Source organism: Mustela erminea, chromosome X, assembly GCF_009829155.1.
Source record: "Mustela erminea isolate mMusErm1 chromosome X, mMusErm1.Pri, whole genome shotgun sequence".
Lineage (NCBI taxonomy): Eukaryota > Metazoa > Chordata > Mammalia > Carnivora > Mustelidae > Mustela > Mustela erminea.
In genome coordinates, this window is record NC_045635.1 from 10,618,227 (window position 1) to 10,645,114 (window position 26,888).

Sequence of the window (26,888 nt, forward strand, 5' to 3'; positions counted from 1 at the left end):
GAATACTGCTGGAAAAGAAGGTGAGACAGATATCTGGGCTGTTCACAAAGGAAAATGAACAAAACCCTCTCACAAACAAAGAAAAAAAATGCTTTTGCTTATCCAGAGTGATTTGTTCCCTTCCTCTTTTTGAAAAACCCCATAATGCCACAATTTCTTTCCAAACATAAGAAAATAATAGCGCCTAGAGGGAACATGGAGGAGAAGTCAGGAGATCCCAGATCACCCAAGCATTCCCCTGTCCTGCTTTTGTCTTCCCAGGTGTTCCTCGATGGAGACAGTGACCAGCATCCTCACCTTTCAAACAATCGTCTGCTGCTTCTCAGGTTCCTCATCTGCCTGGGATTCAAGCTGTAGGAGGACGGGTGGCCAGCTAGGAGTCCTGCTAGGTCTGCACGTGCATCGTGCCGGTCTCTCCGCAGTTCGCTTAAATAGCCAACATCATCTCTACTTCAGTCAGCCGCAACCCAAGTCCAGGGCTCAGCGTGGGGATGAAAACTGGGGATGCACCTGGGCTCCAGTCCCAAGGTCAACAGATGAGATGTGATGACTAATTCACTTCCGGTGATTTTTTTTTTTTTTTACAAATTCACTGGAAAAACAGTCAAAAGTATCTTTTGCTTCAACTTTGAACAGCAGGGACACATAATTCTCCAAAAATAAATCCTTCTGTATAACGAGCTCCTTTAGGTCAATTACACGTCCACACTCTGTACTTTAGATTTTGGTTCATTAGCTTGCAAAATGCATGTTCTTGGTAACAACCGGGAGTGGCGAGGGTGAATCAGAGTATCTTCATGGCTGGATGAAACAAAGAAACAATGAAAATCCTGTGCCCCTGATGCGAAATCAGCAGTATCAGCTTGCTGTGGGAAAAAACACACCTTGGTATAAGGGGGTGGGGAGAAGGTGGAGGAGTGGAAGGAAAGTATGGGGGAAAGAATCAAACCTTATTACCTTCTATTGCCTACAGTGGCTTTGGTGGACATTTTAGAAGGCTAGTTTATTATACTACCAAATTGGCATAATGATGGCCAGCTTCAGCACAGAGCACACACTCTGCACATAATAAGTACCCAATAAATATTTATTAATGCCATCTGACCAATTGGAGACCAATTTAGAAGACTGCTTCTGTCTTCGTTGCCAGTTTGCCTCTTCCGGATTCCAGCTCTCAGAATTCCTTTAACTAGGCTCAAGACCAAGATTATAGCTGGAATTACTATAAAACTTGCTCGTTTTGCCCGAGTATTATGCTTGGAAAATACTATCTTTCCTGGGGGAAATACACCACAAATAGCTTTGCTTATTTTCCCCTCATGTTTTATTTTTTAAAATATTAATTATAAGGAATATAAAAAAACTGTCTTCATTTAAACATTACTTTATTGTGTGTGTGAGAGAGAGCGAGAGAGGGAGAGAGAGCATAAGCAGGGAAGAAAGGGAGAAGCAGGTTCCCCACTGAGCTGAGCAAGGAGCCCAAAGTGGGGCTCGATCCCAGGATCCTTGGATCATGACCTGAGCCAAGGGCAGATGCTTAATCGATTGAGTCTCTCAGGCGTCCCTTACCTACGCTTCATAATGATATTTTACCACCTACGGTCATAAAAGGAGGGTCACACATTCTCCTGGAACTTGGCAGTCTTATTCACTGCTATTACCGGAGCCATTTTAGTTCTTCCTTGTTTAGGTTTAGGGAAGTCTGGTCCTAAAAGACTAATAAATCAACTCTCAGTACACATCTAAAAATATTGAGAAAGTCCTCTTATGTCCTCTTCCCAACTTTGAAATTCAGCTTTGTGATAATTGTAAATTGCTAATTGGCCGTTCCTACACTTTCGAATGCATCTGAATCCTTTGGAAAAGCTTGTTAAGATACAGATTCCTGTGCCTGCCCCCCGAGATCTGACTTAGGAGGGGTTGCCTGAGCATGGGGATTTCTAACAAGCTCTCCCGGTGATGCTGAAGCTGCTGTTCCGCAGGCCACACTTTGAGGAGCACTATTCTAATGACCCGGATGAGTTAATGAAGCCATTTAAAATGCCCGACATCCTCCTGGAGGATTAGGTATGGGTGCAAGTAATCCTGCCTAATAAGTGAAGATGGATGGCCATACTTGGGCATCTGAAGACTTCTGCTCTGGCTATACCAGAAATAGTACATTTTGAGGCCAGCCCCAGTATGACAAATGTGTTGTCATTTAGCTGATCACCATGACTCATGCCTACCGATTCTGGGGTTAAGGCAAGCCTGAGAAGTATATGTGCGTCAGGGGGAAATCCTCTCTCTCTACTTTGGGAAATACCAGGTCAAATGACATTTGAGGTCATTCCAGTAAAATGATGGAAAAGGGAGAAATCACCCAAGCAGATCCTGTTCCCGTCTATGATAGCAGTTTAAAATACCACAGTCCGAGGGGCATGAGTGAATTTGTCTCCTTGGGAAGCAAAAGGGGTTGACAGAAAACAGGAATGGATGCATTTTCAGTTAATTCACACCAGCTCTTCTGCACACTTGAATCCTGTAGGAGCTTATTGTACAGAAGAGCAGGTTCTCACCAAATCGGGAGGCATTCAAAGGGGAAGAGGTGTCCTTGAGTGTCATCGAGATGTGTTCCCATCCTCTGCAGTCCTCATGCTCTTAATGCTCCATTTATTTGCTGTGCTGTTTATGGGACCAACAGAAAGCATATTCCCTAAGGAAAATACTAAAATTCAATTCAAGGTATGGAGTCTTCCTCTGCTGGGCTTATCTCACATAGCATAACACCCGAGGTGCATTCAAGTTATCACAAATGGTAAGATTTAACTCTTTTTATGACTGAGTAGTAGTCCATTATATATGTAGACTACATCTTCCTTATCCAGTCTGCTGTCGACGGATGCTCAGGTTGTTTCCCTATCTCGGCTATTGTAAATAATGCCACTACAAACATAGAGGTGCCTAGGTCTTTCCATATCACTGTTTCTATTACCTTTGGGTAACTGCCCAGCAGTGGAACAGCTGGATCTGATGGTATTCCTAGTTTTAGTTTTTTGAGGAACCTCCATACTGTTTTCCACAGCGGCCGCACCAATTTACCGTCCCACAAACAGTGCACAAAGGTTCCCTTTTCTCCACATCCTCGCTAACAAACTTGTTATCTCTTGCCTTTTTGGTACTAGCCGTTCTGACAGGTGTGAGGTGATCTTTCATTTGCATTTCCCTCATGATGAGTGACATTGGGCATCTTTTCATACTGTATGATTTCACTTACATATGGAATTCAAAAAAAAAAACCCAACCAAAACAAATGGACAAACAAACCACACAACAACAAAAAAGAAGGGAACAGGCTCATAAATACAGAGAAAAAACTGGTAGTTGCCAAAGGCGAGGCGAGGTGGGAAGATGGGTTAGATGGCGGGAGGGGTTAAGAGGTACAAACTCCCAGTTATAAAAATAAATAAATACCGCATAGGGACTGTAGCCAGTAATATTGTAATACACCAATTGTACTGAACATTCTGTAATGCACGGAATGTTGAATCACTGTGTTGTACGCCTGAAACTAATTTAATATTATATGTCAACTATACTTCAATTAAATTGGGGGGAAAAATTTATCAAGGACTTCTGGATCTGGTTAAGTTGGAGTAAACACACATCACCCTGTCCTCCCACTAATCACAACTAAAAACCCTAGATGCAATACAGAAAGTAACTATCTGAGGATGGCAAATAAACACTTGGAAGTATGTTCAACATCATTAGTCACGAAGAAAATGTAAATTAAAACTGCAATATGATATTTCTTCACAGCTATCAGAATGGTTTATCTAATCACCTGATAATAGCAGGTGCTGGTGAGAACACAGAGCTCTCCTACATTCCTGATGGCATCAGGGACAGTCATTCGAGAAAACAGCTTCACAGTTTCAGGTAAACAAACTACCAGATAAACTAACATTCCTACGTGATTATCCAAAAGAAATGAAAGCCTACATTTGCACGCAAAGCTGTACATGAATTTTTATAGAAAACTTAAAGCGAAAAAAATATTTTTCAACAGACGAATGAATGAACAACACATTGTGATCCTGGGGCACCTGGGTGGCTCAGTCAGTGAAGCATCTGCCTTCGGCTCAGGTCAGGATCTCAGGGTCCTGCGATGGAGCCCCGCTTTGGGCTCCATGCTCAGTGGGGAGGCTGCTTCTCCCTCTGCATCTACCCCTCCCCTTGCTCGTGTTCTCTTGCCCCCTCACTCACTCTCTCTCCGGCTCTCAAATAAATACATAAATAAAAACACAAAATCTTAAAAAAAAATGAATTGTGATCCATACAATGGAGTGGTACTCAGTAATAGAAAGGAATAAACTAAGTACATATGAACAACCTAGACGAATCTCAAATCCATTGTGGCAAATGAGAGAAACCGGTCTAAGAATCTGCGTACTGCATAATGCCATTTATAAGACATTCTGAAAAAATAAAACTGTGGAGAGATTAGAGGCTTGTCAGGGAAACAGGTGGGTAAGGGGTTGACTATAAAGGAAGAGCACGAGGGAATTTGGGGGAATTTTTGTGCTTTAATCCAGAGTGTGGTAGTGGTTACACGATTCCATGCATTTGTCAAAGGTCCTAGAACTTGACACCGAAGCAAAAGTGAATTTTACTGTATCAGCTAAAGCTGAGCATACATATAATGTAGGCCTCAGCCATTCTAGTCTTGGTTTATATCCCAAAGAAGTGCACACGTCGGTTCACTAAAACACACGCATGAAAATGTAGTGATACTCTTCTCAACAGTCCCAAACCAAAAAATACCAAAATGTCCATCAAAACAGAATAGATAAAGTGTGCTCTGTCAGTACGATGGAATCTACATGGGAATTAATAAACTGCAACTACACAATAATATGGTCTACTCTCACAAACAAGGTAGAATTATTAAGAAGCCAAATGTAAAAGTGTACATACTAGATGATTTCATTTATATGAAATTCAAAAGCAGGCAAAAGCTAATTAAGGTATTGGAAGTCAGGGTAGTGTTTACTCTTGGTGGCCTAATAACTGAAAGTGAAAAAAGATACCCCATTGGGGTGCTGGTAATGTTCTATTTTCGATCTAGGTGCTGTTGATCTGGGTGCATTCTGTTTGGGAAAATTTATCAGACCGTAACCTTATGTAACTTCAGGATGCTTTACGTATATTTCAATATAATGTGAATGTGGGTAGATTTGTCTAGGGAGAGTTTCCACAGCTTTCAGCAGTTTTGCAAAGGAGTTCCTGCCTCAAAACTAATTACAACCATTGAATCGGAGAACAGAGAGCAGATCTCAAATGGCATGAGGATGGTGGCTTGACCAGTAAACGTTACTCTGGATTTGTACATTGAACTCATCAGTCTTGCTCTACTTAAAGAAATGGGTGGTCATATGACACTCCCCGCCCCTGGCTACCTGTAAGAAAGCTGTTCTGTGTTTTCCCAGGACTGTAGGCTTTCCCAGGACAAGGCACGTTCACTGCTAAAGCTGGCAAAGTCCTGGACAGACCCAAACAGAAGTGGAAGGGACCCTTGTTCTGCTTCTTTTCAGAAAAGGACAAATCTTCAAAGTCACGTGTCATTGGAGTTGTTGGCCTTTGGGAATCACCTGCTCCCACAGAAGCACCCAGATGTGTTTCACAGGAAAACTGAATGGAATTCCCAACAGTTCCTGTATTTGAAGAAAACAAATCTGCATCAGGGCAGCATTAAGAAATTCTCGGGGTTCTGAGGGTGAGGACCATCATAGCAGCTGGCTTTTAACCGACCCACTCTATGATGCCTCCTTGCCCCTTCCATGCAAGGTGCAGGGACCTGGTTTCCTGTGGCTCCCCTGTGGGCTGCAGGATCCGTAACACTTTCAGGACAAGTGATTAGATGAGTGTCTTTCAGAGTCCTTGCTGGTGGATCAGATTTAACCAAGACGATCATGTGTTTCCATACAATGAGTTCCAGAATACCCAGGGAGAAGGCCCAAATGGCCTAGGAGCCTTTGAGAGTTTTCAGTGTAAGATGGTTTCTCTCTCTAAGGTTGTGTGGCTATTGATGTTTTCCTTTTTATATTTGGTGAACACCACTTAAAAATATTCAGTATGATGTAATCGAAACTTGTCCATCCCCTTTTCATAGGCGGTAGCTTTGCCTTATGTAATAGTCAAGCTTTTTGCACTTGTGCTTAACAAATAGCCTCAGCATGGAGTAGAGGAACAGATGAAGTGTCTCGATTCTCCAGACATTGCAGAAACTCAATGCAGGCTAGTGGACAAGATGTCTTACTTTCTTTTCTTTTTTTTTTTTTTTTTAAAGATTTTATTTATTTATTTGACAGAGAGAGATCACAAGTAGATGGAGAGGCAGATAGAGAGAGAGAGGGAAGCAGGCTCCCTGCTGAGCAGAGAGCCTGATGCGGGACTCGATCCCAGGACCCTGAGATCATGACTTGAGCCGAAGGCAGCGGCTTAACCCACTGAGCCACCCAGGTGCCCCAAGATGTCTTACTTTCTAACATGGTTTTAAATCCGCTCCAGAGGAATGCATCTATACATTCATTTTGGTTAGGTGATACAGGGTTCTACTCTAGCTTCTAGAAAAGCCACTGTGATTGGTATGAGAGCTAGAAAAGGGGAAGGGAGAGAGACAGGGCGGGGTGGGGGGGAGAGAAGAGAGAGCAAGAGAGAGAGGGAGAGAAAGAAAGAAAGGAAATGCTCTTGATAACAAGTTTATTAAATGTAGAGGACTTATGAAATTTCTTATATATTCTATATATAGGGAGATGTAGATATATGACATTTATGTCTATCTGTATTTATATCTATACTATCATTACACATGTATACATGATGATATTTATATGTGTACATTATATCCTTATTTAATCCTCTCAACAAACGTTGAGTGTATTATCTGTTTCATAGAAAGAATCTGAGATTGAGAGAGGAGTAATTTGCCTTAAGCATGCACAGAAAACAGAAGAGAAAGGATTTGAACCCTGTTCTTCTTGAAGCCTAGTGATACCTCAGGGGCTTTGTGACCACTCTGGGCCTGGGAAATAAAGCAGTCAATTTTTATGAAGGAGAACTTGAGCAGTCTCAGGATAATTTTGTTTCAGGTCATCCAAGAGAACTATTAAAAAAATCCCACATTTTAAAGGCAGAAGTTCGTGAGCCTTTAGGTTCACAGCAGTGAAGAATCCCATGTATTTGAGGGAAGAAGAAATAACCCAGCATGAGGGAAATGGAAGGTCTCTACAGGGCAGTCGTCAGGGGGAAATGGATGCTCAGATTGTCGGGGATGAGAGAAGTTTTTGAACCCTAGATGAGGCATGTTGGCTCAGGTGACCCCGAATTCTACCTCAGCATCAAGGGAGGTGACAGAAACCTAAATGAAGCCATTTTTATCATCTGTTCATGGCACAATACACCTGGTGTCCCGAGTTTCAAGTCCTTGAAATGACAGGCTTCTCCGAGATCAGCCAGATGAGTGCTGAGTAAATCCCACTTATGAGGACTGACCTCAGACGAAACAGCTCAGGTCATTTCGGAACACCCTGATGCATTTCTCCTCTATTTTCAATGCATTTGTCATTACTTTCCGTCCTTGGGGTGATCGTGTAAACACAGTTATCTCAGGTCTAAGGCAAGTGGACGGACCGATAGACGGGCATTTGCCTCCTAATCTTAGAAGTTGGTCGTTTAGCTGGTCCGACGTTCCAACATTATCTTTGTGCTTGCACCAAATTATCATCAATCCAGCGTATTTCTCAGGAAATTCAAACTGCTTTCTGGATTCTTGATGAATCCTCACGATATGTGCCTGTGGGTCCCACTGTCACATGTCAGGCCCATTTTACATATGGAGGATTTGAGCAGCTTGATCAAAGACAGTCACATCATCACAGGAATGAGAGTCCAGCCCAACCGTGACCCTGAACCTGCTGGTTCTGGCTATCCCTCTCCTCTGGACAGAAGGTGGCTCCTCTAAGTTTCTACTCCAGTGCTGGTCTTTGGCTGGTTACTAGGCAACTTGAGCTATCAGCTTGGGCGCAAAACCCCAGAACATCAAAGTCCTAGAAAAACGAGGCAAATCTTCTCATCGTATGCATGTGAAATTGAAGCTAGCATCACGCCATGTCAGGCAGCCCTGGCCGGGAAAAAAATGACAAGCTTCCAAGGGCAACCAAACACTGCATTTTGATGGATCGGGTTCATCTGAGACTGCTAATCATTCCAGGTGTCCTAGAGCACAGAAGAGGAGAACCGAAGACAGCTGCTCTCCCGACAGAGTCTGAGCTTCAGCAAATAAATACTTGCTCCCCAGGAAAAGATGTAAGGAAGATGCTGAGGGGTCAGGATGGAAGAGGGAAGTCATCCGATAACCGGGGCGACCTAATCTTAGCTCTTCTGAGCGGGCATGGTGATTTCAAAACAGGAGAGCAAAAAGGGAAAGGTGGAGAGAGCAGATTACCCCAGCTACTTATTTGCAAAGCATGAAAAAGAATTCCTCCTAGGTGCGAGAGGCTATGTAGTCATCTAGCATTCTCCCGGCGTGGGTCTTTGTGGGCCTGGGCATGTGAAGCGGGTTTTGTTCCGGAGGACAGAGAAGGGTGTGAGATGGGCTCCTGGGCTTTGCAAACCATAGCAGAGCCGCACGCCTCCCACACAGTCCCGAGACGGGGCGAGGGGAGCGGCGGATTGAGGATCCAGCTGCCAAGCAGAAGATCTGTCTCTGGGTAACGGGGGACATTTTGACTGGAGCTGAAAAGCAAGAAGTTCACATTGTTTTCGTTTTTAAAAAGGTCGCAGCTGTTAGCAAAAATGGTGTGGGTTGCTTGGTCCTCGAGAAGTACTTTGCACCCTGCCCCGCATGCTCCTTGACCCACGCCTTGCCACCAGCCTCCCGGCGAGACCGGGCTCTGTCAGACTGTGTCCCTTCAAAACCTTCTGAATCCACGCAGGATCTGCTCAGGGAGGTGCTCTGTCCCAGCAGCGGCCTCCCATGGGACAGACAGCAGGGGGCGTCACACAGGAAGCAAAACTCCCAGGTAAACACTAGTCAACAGCTCGTGCTCTCTCAGGGAAGAGATGTCACTGTTTTCCTTTCTTCGAGTTCTAGCTAATGCAATACACTTTAAAAAGAAAAGAATTTACGTGAATCGTGGAAGAAAAAGTCACATGATAGGAAGGCTTCTTAGAAAACCTAATTGGTGCAATTAAAAAAGTAAATTATTGGATTACAAGTAGAATAATTGAATAATGTACAAGTTACCAGGAAAAAAAAATATTTTAAAAACAATTCATTTACTAGTAGAAACCAGATGAAAATGGAAATGGTGGGGGATCACACAAACATCCTGTTAACAATGGAGCCAAAGCTACAGAATAGATAGGAACAAATTTAACAAAGAAAGTGTAAGATCTATTTGAGAGCTATAAATGTCATTGAGGTACATAAAACAAGACCCCCCAAAATGTAGAGATATAACATGCTCCTAGATAGAAAGTCTTAATAGAGTAAATATATTAATCCTTTACAAATAATACATAAATTTCATGTAATTTCCATCAGAAACACAATGGACTTTGTTGTTTTTTTTTTAATTTTTGGACTTTGTTTTTAAATGGAAAATGATGACTTACAAACATACAAGAAAACAAAGTATGCAAAATTGCCAAGAATGTTTTTGAAAAGGTAGAAAACAAGGAGGGGTTTATCCTCTCTTATTAAAATTAAAAACTACTGTGTTCCAGAATCTTTGTCATAGCGTCTGCTTCTGGGGAGCCCAACATGACACAGTTATGATCAGTCTGTCACTCAACTATATATTAATGGGGATGTCAGAATTCAATTGCAACAGTGAGGTTTTTATCCAGATAAAAGAGCATACAAAGGAAGCGGGTTTAAGGTTTCTAAAGCTTGACATTACAGCCAGTCGGGTCTCAGGTGGGCTATGGATCCAGAAAGCTGTCCTGGTGATCCGTTTCCCATTGTCTTATGTCTTTGGGCTTTGCTTTTTAAACATTCGCCTTTGTGACCTGGTCCTCTTTCTTGGCGGGATCATTTGGCTTGTTTCTCATCCGGCACAATTCCTTCCTGTTTTGCTTGTAATTCTGTTGCTTGGCACCCCTCCCAGTGCTTTGTTCTGGCTTGGCCACCTTTATGCTCCACTTGGCTTGGGCCCAAGATCCAGCCCTTTTTCTCCCTTGCTCCATCCTTGCAGGTGGTTCCAGAATTCCAGATTTAGTCATAGCCTCATTTGCAATTATACTGCCCCTCCCCGGAGAACACTCCCTCCAGTGGATTGTGACAAGTGGCTAGGCTCTGAATGATCTGGAGTCTGCGGCCATGTCTTATTTATCTGCTAGGCATTGAGACTGTGCTTGTATTAGTTTGTTAGGGCTGCTGCAACAAAGTACCACAGTCTAAGGGGCTTAAACCACAAAAGTGTATTTCCCTGCTGTTCTGAAACCCAGAAGTCCAAGATCAAGGTGTCAGCAGGGCGGGTTTGTGCTGAGGGCCTCTGTCCTTGGCTTGTAGACGGTCATCTTCTCCCTGTGTCTTCACATTGTCTTTCCTTTGTGCATGTCCGTGCCCTAATCTCCTCTTCTTACAAGAACACCAGTCCTTCTGGACGACGGCCAACCCCCATGATCTCATTCAACCTGAATTCCTTAATTACCTCTTTAAAAACCTCGTTTCCAATACAGTCACATTCTGAGATACTAGGGAGTAGGACTTCACCATATGAATTTTCTGGGGACACAATTCTGCTCCTAACAATAGTCAAGCAATCTGGGTTCAAATATGCATTCACCTCCTCCTGGCTGAGGGATTTTTGAGCAAGTTCTTTTATTTCTTTGGGCCTCAGTTACCCTCTCCATAAAATGGAGAAAGTAAGTATCTGTCTCATAGGACTATGTGAGGATTAAATTAAATAATATATGTAAAGTGTCTGATTCACAGTAAACACTCAGTAAAGGTTAGGTCTTTTTTGTATCTTTGGGGCCCCCTCACCAACACCAAATTCACTATGAATACACGTAAGATTTTGTATACATAAAAATATGCAAATGTGAGATTTTTTATTCAGTTGTTCATTTGCCCAACAAGTATTTATTGAGCACATGTCATATATAGTAGATTCTCATTATTTGCAGCAATTATGTTCTATAAAGTCACCATGAATACTGACTTAGCAAATACTGAAACATCGCTCCTAGGAAAATACAGGGTTAGGTTCCTGAGAGTCTCTGACCATAACATTTTTGTTAACTGACCAATACATAACTTTGTCTTATGTATATTTCTGTTTCAGTATATATTGTTGGTTCGCTCATATTGAACTCATGGCCAGTATCACTATAACTCATGCCAGAACAAAGCTTATCAAACACAGGTATCTTCTCCATAAAGCACACCAGAGCCTTCTTGCATTTGGCAACACGAGACAATACCCCATCATTATACTTGGAAGCCATTTTAAACAGGGAAATCACCCACAAAAAGCACAACAATTTTAAGGACGTGGCACTAAGTTGGCTGGGAAACGTACACTTGTTTACAGTGTGAGAGCTAAAAACCAAGTAGGTGAAATTTTGTCTTATTTAACCCCACCTGGAAGCGCACGTGTGCTTTGGGAGACTATGGAACCTGCAAATAATGAGTATGAACTGTAGGTCAGGCACTGTGTTAGGTTCTAGGGCACTACTGTGTAGCAGAGGACAGAAAGTTAGGGCGGCCAAAGAGGGGTTAACAAATGACCTGCTGACTTAAGGAGTTTGTAGGAATGTTCGGATTTTCTGAATCCTCCGGGAAGGAAGAAGATTCCAAGCATCGGCCTCCCAAAGAAGCTTTACCATCACTCCATTTGCTGAATGATAAGGATCTTTTTCCAGAGGGTTCCACAATCAGGGTAAGACTTTACGGTAGTCCAAGTTGAGTTACATAATGTGTCAACCTTCCCCTGTGGGTCCTGTGTATCCTGGGAAATGGTGTACTTGACTAACATAGGACTTGCATTCTTCCTCTTATTCAAACAGTTCCCGGCTGTCAGGCTTTCCTTCTCCGGTGTGGCTGTGGCTCACCTCCTCTCAGTGCTCTTTGCAGTGCCAACAGCCCACATTCTGCAAGGAGGCAATGGAGGGTGGGGGGAGCCACCTGTCTGACCTTGACTTTACATGGCATTTTCTACTCCCCCTCTGCCACTGAGCTTTAAAACAAGGATTCTAAACTTCGGCTATTGTATGAGCCAACTGGGTGGGGGAGCTTTTCAAAAAACATCCATGCCAGGCTCCTGACCAATCAAATGGGCTCTGGAGGTGGGGCACAGACAGCCCTATTTTCTAAAGCTCCCAGATAGATTTCGTGTGCAGCCAGGGTGGAGAACCACCACTTCGATCTCCCGGAGTCTCACTTTCCTCATATGTAGCAAAAGATGTTGGTGTCCGATGAATCCCAAGATAATATGCTCTGAACTACAATCCTAAATTCTATTTCAGAACTACCAGGGTGCTTCCCCATCCACTCTTTTTTTCCACTGATGTAGCTACTTTAGGAAATATGTTGATTAACCTATTTTCCTTCCCATAGCATGTTTATAGCATCATTGATGTCTGTCTCCCTATCTATAAGTTTGGAAGGAAGAAAAGGGATTTTTCCCCTTCATACAAACAAAAAAATGAAAGAGACATTATTAACTCAATGTTTACTGAATGGAAAGAAAAGCACCATAATCTTTCACATGCTAGCTGAACTTGAATATTCTATGGCATGAATTTCAATGCCATCTCATGTCTCTAATCACATCCCCTGAGCTCTTGGGTCCGAGTGCCATTGCTGCAGCTGGAATAAGCAGGACAGACACAGAGTTCAGCCAAACCATTCCCCCCCCCCGTTTGTTTTTGAAAAAGAACATGTTTGGAACTCTGAAAAATAGTTCAGATCAGAATCTACGAAGTAAGCCTAGAATAGATTTGAGTGGGCAGATGAGCAGAGCAGAGGCCACAAGGCTCTCCCCACAGGCCAAATGCTGAGTGGAGTAACAGGAACACTTTGGCAGAGTTCTCCTCAAATGAGACACTAAAATTCCACGCTTGAGTTACTTAACAAAACCCTCATTGGATGATATGTAGCAAGTCTTTTGCAGGTAAAACTGAGTGGTAAGAATAATTTAGATATACAGATTAGCAATGGTCTAAAGAGACTCTTTCTAGCTGTTTGATAAATGGAGTTTTAAAAAAAGTTATCCTCGGCTAATACGATAGGTCTGGGCACTCAGTTCATATATCACATGGAGGATAAGATATGTACTTGACCTCCACCAGCCAAAATATGATGTTTTTCAAAACTGTCAGCAGTGAAGAGAAAAGATGATAGAAGGAAACTCTGATCAAAGTCTGAATTTGGGGTCTAGGAACTTCCAGAATGTACCAAAAGCTTGGCAGGACTGAAGTGGAAAGTAGCCAGCAGTTATTAAAATTCACATGGAGGGCAAGTGACACTTGGTGACATCAACAACTACACGTGATCAGATCTCAGGGTGGAGAGAAAGGCAGGCCAGATAGAGGGCGCTGTCCATGGTGGAAAGAAGCAAACAGATGGAATGCTTCTACCCAGATTATGAATCAGAAATCATGGTGTCAGGAAGCAGAAATGAGGAAGCCAGGCTCAAAGATTAGTCTCCAGAGGTTGAAGCACTCTGAGAATCTAAAGTGAGACAGGAAGTTACTCAGGATCCCAACCACAAAAAGAGAGTGGTTAGTAAGGAAAGATCAGGGGATCAGGGCTTCTGGTCACTCATATAGTGACCAACTGTCCTGGTTGGTCTGGGACTCTTGGTTTCAGCACTCAAAATCCTGTACCCAGGGCAAACACTCAGACTTGGAAAAGCATACACAGCAGATTACCCTATGGCTGTATAATCCTGAGCCAAGACCAGACATTTTCTGAATAAGAGGAGGCCTATTCTAAAGAAGATTACAAAAGGAAACAACTTATTTGAGGGAGAATGTCAGGGAAGGGGTAGGGAATCAAGAATGCTCCTTGTAACCACCATACCTAGCCATGGGATCTTCTAAATGTCCTTTCATCTTTGGAGACTCCAGTTTCTTTATGTGCAAAATGATTTGGCATTAGAGCAATGACTTTCAATCATTTTTATTTTACTCTTGTGAAAGCAGCAGACTCCTTTCTTCAAATGAAATCTTACCCAGAAAGGAACATATACACGAGAGAAAGCAAAGCTGATGGGTTGAAGGCAGGTTGGGAGACTTATAACCCAGACCACTTTGTTGTGCGCTCAGACCTCCCCCGCTCCATGCCCAGCTAGCCTCTAAGGCATCTGCACCAAACCCACACAGTTCTGAAGAACAAACTTTTAAAACCACCAACTGGATGATCTTCAAGTTCTCTCTGGGGTCAGAAATCCCATGATGCCGCCTTACCCATCTACAACATTATCACTATTTGTCAGAACTGGATTAGCTGCCCCTGTTTTCAGAGTCCTGACCTCAACATCTCTCCCTCACTCCAACACGCACACTACTCAGAACACGGTCAGGGAACCAGTGTGGTTGTGATCTGCTTACTCTCAAAGTCAAAGAATGCATAGGAAACTTAATGAAATGATCAGCTCTGGATTGTGGGAATGCAGGTGACTGATTCCGCATAGTGTGTGTGTGTTTCTGTGTTTTCTACAATTTGGATATAATACTTATTTGATTTGGGCCAAACTCTGGGGCTTGGACATGCTTTGGCCTCATCCAATCCAATTGACCCACTACCTTCTTCTGCTCAGAGACTCTTTTTTCTTGACTCCTCCCTTTTGCCCTACATCCCTACTTTGACAGCGCACTCCCCCCACCCCCAGTTCCTCCTATATCATTTTCCACCTCACATTTCTTCCTCTTACTTTAGCTTCCAAAGTGAATTTCTTTTATTAGCTTTAATGTCCACTGCTCCCAGGGGGAGGATCCAACACTAAGATGTCACACTGTTTCCTGTGCATCTCCCTAGGAGCTAATTCCCTGGTGAAGTCTTCTTTCCCTGCAAATAGCTTAGTGATCATCCCAGCCTTAGGGGGTGATCTACTCCTCCCCAGTTCTGTTAACCTTGCAGGATGTACTGCCCTTTGAAAAAGACGTTCTGATAAAGGAGACAAGTCCTTGAATTTGATGACCCTGGATTGTTACATACTCATTTGGTCTCTCTCAAAGTAAAGACCTTCCTATTGAGCCTGAAACTATGTCAAAGGATGTGTTTCTCCCTTTGCCATGTACAGTAAAGTTTATGGATGGATACTGATGACTCTGTCACCTTAAAAGGATCAGGACACCTGAGTTATTGTGGGACACAGACTGTACATTTGAAGGTAGTAGAAGAATTAGGTCTCAGCTGTTAATAAAAATATATTTGATTGCTTTAGAAAAAAATGCTTTACCAAAGCAAAATCTCTTACTCCAGTTTTTTTTTTTTATTGGGGTAGCTGCTTACAAGGAACACTCCTTAGTCCAGCAACCAACACAATTTCAATCATTCCTATCTTCAATTACCTAGTACCTGACTCGTGCCTGACCTGGTTCTCCTGGTCTTTTGCTTTCAGCATTAATTTATGACCTTGCACTATCAGATCTGATTCTTTCTGATGTCATTTTCCTGTCAATAACCCTGCGTATTACAAACTATTCAACCTTGCTACTTCCTCAAGAAAAGATGGTGGAGGATAAATCTGAATCAGAAAGAAACATTCCACCGCTGACTGATTTTTGTGACTTTCGGCTTATTACCTGAACTCTCCAAACCTTCTTTTTTTCATCTGTAAAACAGACAGTAAGAATTGCCTCATAGGATTGTTGTGAAGACTAAATTACAACGTTTATGAAGTAGTTGGCATAATATCTGCCCCCTAAAATGTGGTGACCATTACTTATATGGAACAGGGCTACTCAAGGTATGCTTCATGGACCAGTGCTAATTATTCATTACTGGTCTGTGATGGGGGGAAAAAAGGTACAGAAATTGAGAGTTAGCATTTAGAAAATTTTAGACTGGTAATTTTCTTAAAAAAGAAAAACGAGACCTTTTTCAAAGATACTTGGAGAAGCGCTGCTATAAATGGAATGGACCCTGGCTGGGAAATGTCTGATGTACAGCTTAGCATCTATCACCTGGAAAGACATTCTGAAGAAATATTACATGAGCTCTCCCTTTTCTGCTGGTCAATTACCTTCATGGTTTGGTTAATCCTTGAAAGTTTTCCCATCACATCATCTCATTCATGAAGGACCTCTTTCCCTTTTCTGCTCATCTGTTGGTGTCTGTTAAGGAAACACAAATTAACGTTAACATTTGTTCAAAACATAACTCAGAAAATCTGTTTCAAAAGCACGCAGGATGCATTCCAAAGCCAACTGGCATTTCTGATTTGTTACTCGTGCCATTTCCCAAAGCTGTCAGGGGATAATTAAAAGTCAGAGGGGAAATTTAATCTTTTCATGTTAAGGTATGGTGGCTATAGGAGAAAGAAAGCATTAACATTTTCAGGGGAGGAGGGGAGAAGTGCTTGATTAAATCCAAAGAAAACAATCAATTCTCGGCGTATGCTGTGGTCACTTTATCCATTAGCTTCAGGACAAGAGCGGCATTTGGAGCAGTCTTTTCAAGGCATTGGCATCAGGCCATTCCTGAAGCACACAGTCATTATGGAGACATTTAATTAGTGCATTTTGCATGATTGCCTATGGACACAGGAGGGGCAATGTGCCATCTAGCCCGTTTAGGGTCAATTGATGGTGGGAGAGGAGGCCAGCCTGCAAAGTTATGATAAATTCTATGAGGTTAGGAACTTCATATTACTTCAATTTTTAATATTTCCCATGTCCAGAATGGGGCCTGCAACATAGTAGACATCAAAAGAATGCTTATTGAATGAATAAATGATTTTGAAGTCACCAAAACTAGCATCCCTCTAGAAACATTGTTCCATTGCTGGTTCTGTCCAGCATGCCTGGTCCTAGTAAAGGATAGAACCAGGATTCAAACACAGAACTGTCCAACTCCAGAGTTCAGTGCTCATTCTATTACAGCAAATTGCAAAGATGACACCAGAAATAAATGTCATGCCCTGCATAACTAGGGTGGCTCCAGAATGCCTGATCTGAGCGACCCCCACCCCAGACTCCATGGGGCTGAATTACCCCTCACTTCTCTCACTCTTCTCTAAAGAGGGATACAACTGGTGTCTCTTAAGCTTATTACCAGGACAATTAAATTGGACCCTTCTACTGTGGGCAAACAAGTCCTCCCTCCCTCTATCATCATCTCTGGGGTGTGTTCTGGCCATGTCTTATAGAACCCAAGCTGGCCCTTTGGGTTATAAAAGGAGACATTTTTGTAATAGATTGAAGCATAAAGTCAAAGTGGAATCTGGCTCTAAACATTCATTCCAGTATCACCTTTATTTATCCTCCCTGGACCAACAGCCTTGGGTACTATATGACCACTGAGCATCCTTCACTTGATTTTTTTTTAACACAACAAAAAAAATAACAATAGTGTTTAGTTTAAGTAAAAGTGATAGCACTTTGCATGTAAACTGACCTCCTTTCCTTGACCAGCCAAAATAATTTTAAGATGAGCTTTGTATTGTGCCCTGAAGGGTGCAAAATTCACACTGTTACATTCAGAGAGCAAAGGACTTTCAGACTAATAAAGTCTGAGTTCTTTGATTTGTCGTTAACAATCTAATTCAGTATTTTTAAAGGGGAGTTTGGAATTTAAAGAGTTATAAGAATTGGATCCAGGAGGAAAATAGGAATGAACACATGGGTTAAGATTGAAAGTAAATAAGAAAGGCTCAAAAGGAGAAGTAAATCAAGAAACAATGAATTAAAATTTCAAATCCAGCTCCCTGCTAGTGCCTCTTCCTGGACTGGAAGCTATGAGAAGTATGAAGAATGGAATTTATGTCATCTTTAGGTGTAATATGTCTTACCCTTAACTAAATAATTATATATGAATTTAAAACAAAGTGCAAAGTCATGATAGAGTATAGAGAACATGTGCTACAGGTGATACGGGAAGAGAAGATAATGTTGAATCTCAGCTTGCAAAACAGGAAGGTGAAAGAGAATAGAAAAGAGGGTTAAAGGTCAGAGAGAAGAGTTTGGAGGTGATCTCATGGGCAATGATAGCTTGTATGGGAAGTGGTCCTAGCTTTGTATGGGAAGAGAGGGCATATTTGAATGGGTTAAATGGAGAGGTCTCCTAAAAGGACTACTTACAAAGATCTGTGTTCAGGATTAAAGGAAGCCAACTAGGAATGGTAAAACACTCAGGAGCCAACAACAGTAGGGAGCTGTTCAAGAGTAGAGCCATTACAGAAAGTTCTGGAATAGAGCCATTTTAGGCTTGAAGTTCAAGAGTAGAGCCATTACTGGAAACTGGATAGAGCTGTAGCTTAAGAGAGCACTACCTTCCAGTAACTGTGGTCTTTCTTTCTATTTGTTTTAATTGATATAAAGGATATATTTTTCTGGGTTTGTATTTCTGTGTTATAGTTTCAAGTTTTTAGTGTTTCTTTCCCTTTTTCTTTATCCATATTTTCTTTGTTTTGTGCTACAAAAGTTTAATTTGAAATGTCTATCCATTTTTTAAAATTGAAGTATAAATGACATATAACATTATATTAGTTTCAGATGTTCAGCATGATTTAGTATTTCTACATTGAGGAATGAACACAATAAGTCTAGTTAACATCTGTCACCATACACAGTTATAAAGAATTTTTCTTGTGATAAGAACTCTCAAGGTCTACTCTCCTAGCAACTTTCAAATATTCAGTATAGTATTATTAACTATAGTCATCATGTTGTACACTTTATACCCATGAATTATTTATTTTATAAGTGGAAGTTTGTATCTTTTGACTCTCTTTAACCCATTTTACTCACTCCCTACCTCTTGCCTCTGGCAACCATCTATCTGTTCTCTGTATCTATGAGGTTTTTTTAAATTTAATTTATTCATTTGATAGAGAGGGGGTGAGTGAGAGAGAGAGAGCATAAGTGGGAGCAGGGGGAGTGGCAGAGGGAGAAACAGGCTCCCCACTGAGCAGGGAGCCTGCCATGGGGCTCAATTCCAGGATCCTGGGATCATGATCTGAGCCCAAGGCAGATGCCCAATTGACTGAGCCACACAGGCTCCCCTATCTAATGAACTTTTTAAAAAATTCCACATATAAGTGAGATCATACAATATTTGTCCTTCTCTGTCTGACTTATTTCATGTAGTATAATGCCCTTAAGTTAGATCCATGCTCTCATAGATGGTAAGATGTCATTTTTTATGGCTGAATAATAGTCCACTGTATAGTTTCTTTTCTTTTCTTTTTTTTTTTTTTTGGAGAGAGAGAGAGAGAGAGAGCAAGTAGGGCGTTGGGGAGGGGCAAAGGAAGAGGGAGAGAAAGAATCTCAAGCAGGCTCCGTGTCTAGCGTGAAGTCTGATGTGGGCCTCAATCTCATGACCCTGAGCTCATGACCAGAGCCCAAATCAGGAGCTGGAAGATTAACTAACTGAGCCAATAGGTGCCCCCCTGCAACTATTTTTAGGCAGACAGTGAGCTTGGAGGAGGGAGGGCAGAGAAAGAGGGAAAGAGAGTATCTTCAGCAGGCTCCACTCCCAAGCACGGAGCCTGGCTCAGGCCTCAATCTTACAACCCTGAGAACATGACCTGAGCCAAATTCAAGAGTCAGACACTTAACCGACTGAGTCAGCCAGGCACTCCCTATATTTTATATCCATTTTAAAATTGAGATATAATTCTCATATCATAAAATTCACCCTTTTAATATGCACAATTAAATGGTCTTAGTATATTTGTCAAGTGTTGGAGCCACCATCATTTACCTCAAGAATGTTTTTACTACCCACCAAAACCCCATACCCATTAGCAATCACTCCCCATTTTCCTCTCCCTCGAGTTGCTAAAAACCAGCAGTCTGTGTTCTCTTTGAATATGACTTTCAACAGAGGAACAAAACCACTACCAAATTTCTGCTCAGCTGGGAGGGGCTGATGAAATGAATATTCCAACTTCTCTTTTCCTCCCTACTCTGATCTCCTGCTGGTACCTCCTATTGGCTGAAATAAACTGGAAGTCAGATGTCAATAAGGCCTCATTTGTGCAGTCCATTGATGGCAGCATCCAGAGGCATAGAGCAGGATGAAGGGTGGAGAGGGAATCTGGAGGGACACAGAGGGAAAACACAGTGCCTAAAGGTCCTATAAATTCTTGATGAGAAGATGCTGGGAAGAGGATGTACTGAAAGGTAGAACTGGAAAGTAAGGAGTGTGCAATCCTGGTACAAGAAACTGGGACTCCACGGTGAAAAAAAGAAACCCCTGGGGATAATGGGTCTATTTAACATAACAGAATCCAGGGGTCTGAAGTTCACAGTAAGACTGTTTTCAATGTCCTTATGTAACAAAAGATTAATCATGTATCCTTTCATTTTAATTTTTAAGTGGCTTCTGGAGACCCAAGAAAATGATTCATCATCCATTATTCATATTTCATTTTCATTCTTATCTGTATCAGTGTGACTTTATATACATGACATTGAGGATTGCATTTATTTTTTCTTTATGGTACCCTATAAATAAATATGAAAGCTTACTTTCTAACTATATGATGGGAGCCTATACAAATAGATTTGTCTTGTATTTACTTAAAAACTGATTTAGTTTTGCAGTATAATTTGGCCTTATCTTCAAGGCCACTACAATCTATAACAAAAATAGTTTTTCTTAAAAGGAGAAAGATGAATGTTACTCGAATGTTTCAGTCTCTTGAGTTGATTACATTTCTTGTTGTGCTGGTCTAAAGCAAACACAACTCAATATTTTCCAGAGTCAGTCTTATGGTTACATTAAATTATCCTTAGGTCCCTTTAAAAATTCTATTCTGACAAGAAGACCTTTCCTTTGTGTCAATTGAATTCTCCCCCCATTCATATTTAGCAATTTATCTAAGTCATTTGGCATAACTATTAAACATGTTTTATTATTAAAGTTAGTAACTTAAAACTTGAATAAGGTTTTCTTTCCAGAAGCACATATAATAAATGCCCATCTGAAAAATAATAGGATGTTGTTTTCTTCATCCACATATATTTTGTATATACTATTCATCATCATTGAAAAATATGTTTCTCTTTTCCTTTCCTAAATCAATGTGAAATGTTGAATACAAATTATAATCCTCTCCTTAGAATGATTAAGGAGGCTATTATATAAATAGCTTCATGTGATTGTGATAATGAAAGCATTTATTCAAGAATAACAACTTAAATCTATTGGAGTCCTTGAAGTTTATATAGCCCTGTAACCCATGTCATTGGATTCTTGCTACAACTAGGGGCGGTAGACAGGGAAGGTGAAATTGTTTCCCAATTTGCTGAAGGGGAAACTGGAGCTCAGAGAATTAATAATTTGTCTGATTGTAGAGCTAATAAGCAGGGGTGCTAGAACTTGGATGCATATCTTCTAAATTTTCAAATAATATCATGTGCTATAGATGCATAAACCTGGAGGGACGCAAGTGGGTTTATGACAGATGAACATGTTTTTTAAAAAAATCTCTGTTGATGGAGATTCCACCCATTTTGTCTCTGCCTGGTCCAACAGCTAGCCATTTGGCAAAAATGCCCATCATTCATATATCCTAGACCCAAGGCCCCTATATGGTTGTCCTGGAAGGAAATAAAGATATGATGGCTTGTCATATTTTAGAAAATGAACTTTATTTTCTTGAAGGCAACAGTTAAATTGTCCTTTAACGTTCTCATATGAAGTGAACTAATCTCAGCATCTTGGTCTCCAAGAACCTGGAGTTGGGAGCGGGGAGAGGGAGATGGAGAGGAAACACCTTTGATTCTCCAGTTGAAAATGTTCATTCAACTTTTTTTTTTAAGCATTTAAAAACTTGTTAGGATCACCTCCTGGCCTTCTACTCTCTCTATTATTCTTTCTGCTCATCTTCATCTTCCTTGATTTTTCTTTTTGTTCTGTACTAATGTGGTATCATACTATAGCTTTTTTTTTTAAAGATTTTATTTATTTATTTGACAGAGAGAGATCACAAGTAGGCAGAGAGGCAGGCAGAGAGAGAGGGGAAGGGAAGCAGGCCCCCTGCTGAGCAGAGAGCCCGATGCGGAACTCGATCCCAGGACCCTGAGATCATGACCTGAGCCGAAGGCAGCGGCTTAATCCACTGAACCACCCAGGCGCCCTCATACTATAGCTTTAATCAGATTGATTTGAGTACTATCATCCTGGCTCTCTCTAGTAAGATTTTCTTTTGCCTTACAACCTACTTTTGCCTGAAACTAATATATACTATTATTATTTGTTCATATTTACCTATTTCTATAGCAATTTCTATGTTTACTACCTTTTCTTGTATCTTATACCTTCCTTCTGGAGTCATTTTCCTTTTTCCTGAAATAGTCTTTCACTCTAAGTTTTATTTTTCTAGATGTTTCGTTCTTTATTCCTTTCTGGATATTTCATTGTTAATAAACATTCTCAGTTTTGTTTGTCTAGAAATACATTTATTTCACTCTTGTTTTTTTTTTAAGAACTTGCAGATACATACGTCTAGGTTGACAGTTATATTCCCTCAGTATACTGAACAATTCATTTGTCTTCTCTTCCTTTTATTATTGCTAAGAATTCAGCTGTCCATCTAATTGTTGTCACTTAATAATTTTTTAAATTGATTTCTGACTGATCTCAAGGCCTTTTCCTTATTCTTTAGTGTCTTTAGTTTCCCTTTAAATACAATTTATTTATGTGTAGTAATTTTTCCATTTATTCTTGGATTTCACCATGGTTTCTGATTCTGATGATTCAAGTTTTTCATCAATTCTAAAAAATTTTAGCCATTGCTTTTCAAAAATCACTGCTCCTGAAATCTTTCTTTGAAACTCCCACTTGACATGTGTTAGATCCCCTCTCTATATCTTCCATGTTTCTTCCCTTTCATGTTTTCAAATTCTTGGTTTTTATCTGCTGTTTTCTAGAAAACACTTTTGGTTTATCTTCCAGTTTATTAGTTATCTCATAAGTTATACCTAATATGACATTTAAAGAGCTCATTGACTTTCAAGTGTGAATTATTATAATTCTCATTTCATGATATTCTATTTGGTTCTTTCGAGTTACTTATTTCTTACTATTTGTTTCTATAATTCTTAAGCATAATTAATACATCTGTTCTAAGTCTGACAATTCTAATGCCTGAAGTATTTGAGTGTCTTATTCTATTACTCATTGCTACTCCCAGCTCTTACTTAAGCATACCTTGTTTTGTCATATACTCTGTGATTTGTGTTTGCAAATCATTATATCCATTATAACTTTAGCTAAAGGAAGACTTTGAGGTGTGTGTTGATCTTCTTTTCTCCCAAGCAGATTAGCATTTCTTCCATGAGAGATACTTGAAGTCACCAACTTAGAACAACTTTAAATAAATTCCTGGCCTGAGGTGTTTGGATTATGGAGTTAGGATTACAAGCCTATATGATGTTTTCCTGTGGTTACAAATTCTCAAATAGTGTTTTAACTCCATTAAACGTCAAGTTTTGGATAGGCAGTGCTTCTGTGCTATCTCTCCTTTTGTATGGCTTACACAGAGGGTCTCCACATAGAACATCTACCTTGCCTGGGCTCTAGGCTTCTATCTTATTCTCTCTGTCCTCAGCCCCAGTCCATGGTGCCATTAAAACTGAAGCCATTAGTCTTGGGGATCAGAAGATACTTTAGAGTAGCTCTTGTCTTTAGCATTTGAATTTTACTCTGGATTCATGTGCTCTTGTTTTGGGTCTCAAAAATTTCTCTCAGTTCATAGCCTGTTCAACTTTACCTTTATAAACACATTTCATCCACAAATCCTAGGTGTTTTATACTGAGAGGTTTTTCAGTCTATCTAATCTTATTTATTGCTTGAAATAGCACCCTGCAAATATTAATACTGGTAATCCTTTGACATGGCTCTTGAAGTTAATCTTCAAAGACAACTGCCCAATGAACCATACTTTCTAGTCTTCACACCCTAAAGAAGTCTCCTTCCACACTGAAACTGAACTTGCCGTGTGTAACCAGTAAAATGCAGCAGAAGTGATACAATATGACTTCTAAACCTATGTCATAAGTATGCTTGCAGCAGCATCTCCCTTGTTATCTTGGAATGCTCACTATTGGGACATAGGTTTTCATAACCGAGGCACCAAAGTGGAAGAAGCCCAAGCCTCAGGGAAAGGTGCCATGTGTGGATCATTTAGTTGGTCATTCCAGCTGAGTTCCCATCCAGTACCCCATAACCAATATCAAATATGAATCATGTAAGTAAGCAATCTTAGAAGTATGACCCAACTGAGTTCTCAGATAACTCAACCTCAGCTTCCATATAACACCTTTCAGAGATCTCAAACAAGAATGTCCAGATGAACCCACTCAACCTGAGAAACCTTGAGAGATAGTAATAAATTGAATTGTTGGTTTAAACAATAAAAGTTTTTGGATTGTTTATTACAGTCATACATTACCTAACAATGGTCAAATCTTTTTGGATTAAGATCCATTTTATCTCTTTTTAAAAAAATAAAGATTTATTTATTTGAGAGAGACAGAGAGAATGCATGAGAAGAGAGAAGAAGAAGACGACTCCTTGCTGAGCAGGGAGCCTGACTTGGGGCTCCATTCCAGGACCCTGAGATTATGACCTGAGCTGAAGGCAGACACTTAACCAACTGAGCCACCCAGGTGCCCTCATTTTATCTCTTTGAAGTGGCTTTGCAAATCTATGCTCTAATATGCTATATTGATATTATAGGACACTTTAATTTCCAAATTTTTAGAAGGGGAGCACCTAATTCTTGTTTCCATATATGATCTACACACATCATTTTACAACTATATGTATATGACAGTCACATAGATAATTAAAATAGAGAATATTTATTCAAGCTATTAATTATTTAAATGTGAATGACATTTAAAAACCTTAGAAGATAATATAGGAACACATCTTCATAATATCAATATTGATACTTTTTATATTACAAGACAAAGATTGCAAAAATTATAAGGGAAAAATGAATTTTTATTACATTGATAATATCAAGAAAATGAAAGCTATCAACTGGAAAAGATATTTGTAAAATATACAATGAGCAAATCATGGTTATAAGAAAGATTTTACACAGAGGCACGTGGGTGGCTTAGCTGATCTGATTCTTGATTTCAGCTCAGGTCATGCTCTTGGGATTGTAGGATTGAACCCCATGAGTGTGGAGTCTGCTTGAGAGTCTCTGCCTCTATCCCCTCTTCTCTCTCTCTCTCAAATAAATAAATAAGTAAAATCTTAAAAAGAAATTTATACATAAATAAGGAAAAGGAAACCACCTAATTGAATAGTTTTCAAAAGAAATGTATTTTATAGGTAAAACACAAATGGTCAGTAAACACATTGAAATGGCACTCAAGGTCATTAGTAAATGCAAACTAAAACCACAGTGAGATGCTAGTTAATAGTCTCTGAATTGGCTAGAATTAAAAAATCTGACAACATCAACTATGAGTGAGGATAAAAAGAAATTATAACTTTCTTATGCTATAGAAAGAGTGCAAATTATTACAACATGGCAGGAAACAATTTGGCATCATCTAATAAAATTGAAGCTCTGCATACCTTAGGACTCAATAAATTTTCTTCCTCTAAATACGCATATGTACAGTAGAAGAAATGTGCAATAATACTATGCAGTGTTATTTATCATAGCAAAAAATCTGGAATTAACCCAAAAGTCTATCAGCAGTAGAATGGATGGGTAAATTATGGAATGCTCACAGAATGAAGCAGTGTAGTGTGAAAATAAATGAATTCTTGCTATGTGTAATAACATAATATTGATCAAACAAAGCAAGCCACAGAAGAATACGATCTCATACAACTGAGGTACAGTTTAAAGATTATTTATTTATTTATTTGACAGATGGAGATCACAAGTAGGCAGAGAAGCAGGTAGACAGAGGAGGAAGGAGGCCCCCGCTGAGCAGAGAGCCCGATGCGGGGCTCGATCCCAGGACCCTGGGACCATGACCCGAGCCGAAGGCAGAGGCTTTAACCCACTGAGCCACCCAGGCGCCCCTGAGGTACAGTTTAAAACACGAGAAATTAAATAATATGCGTGTATGTTTGTGTCTGTGTGTGTTAGAATAATAAATCAAAGCAAGAAAATGGTGACATAATATTCAGGATAGAAGTTAATCTAAGAGATGGAATATTCCACATATATATTTTTATAAGCATATAATGTTTTATAATATACCATTTTCAAAAACCAATGGCTATGTCAATTAGCAGTGGAGTTGATTAGAAAGGGAGCAAAAAAAAGAAGTCTGAGAAATCAAATTGCAATCTAAGAAATGAGTAATGAGAACAGATAATATAAATATTGTTTCACAGATGGGCATTATGAAGTTGGAGATGGCTCTATCAGTCTATTTGAGATAGGTTCTACTCAATGTTTTCACATCTCAACCATTCAGTCAGATCCTATTAGTCTAACGTCGTATTTATCATGAAGCCTTCCCAGGCAATGTGCACCCAGGATGCTTAAATGCTGCTTAGCCAAATGGGTTTACTTGGCAGCTCGATAGCTGTATTTTCATTCTGGTTTGTATGGTATGGCTCTTAGGTATTATAGAGTTAATATGTCACATCCCTAATTAGTAACATATTTGGGACACTGATGAGATTAATTTTGTGGACGTGCCCATATCAGAACCAGAGTTTACACTGTGCAGA

At 40.3% G+C, this 26,888-nt stretch overlaps 1 protein-coding gene across 1 annotated transcript in view; it reads right to left on the bottom strand.

Annotated features, from left to right (window-relative positions):
* Nucleotides 1-491: 491 nt before the first annotated feature.
* FANCB (FA complementation group B) overlaps nt 492-26,888 on the bottom strand; it is a 367,435-nt gene continuing 341,038 nt past the window's right edge. The window contains exons 13-14 of the mRNA XM_032331173.1: nt 16,245-16,335; nt 492-801 (exon numbers count right to left, since the gene is read on the bottom strand). The gene's annotated coding sequence lies outside the window, so the exon portion shown is untranslated. The remainder of the gene's footprint in view (nt 802-16,244; nt 16,336-26,888) is intronic.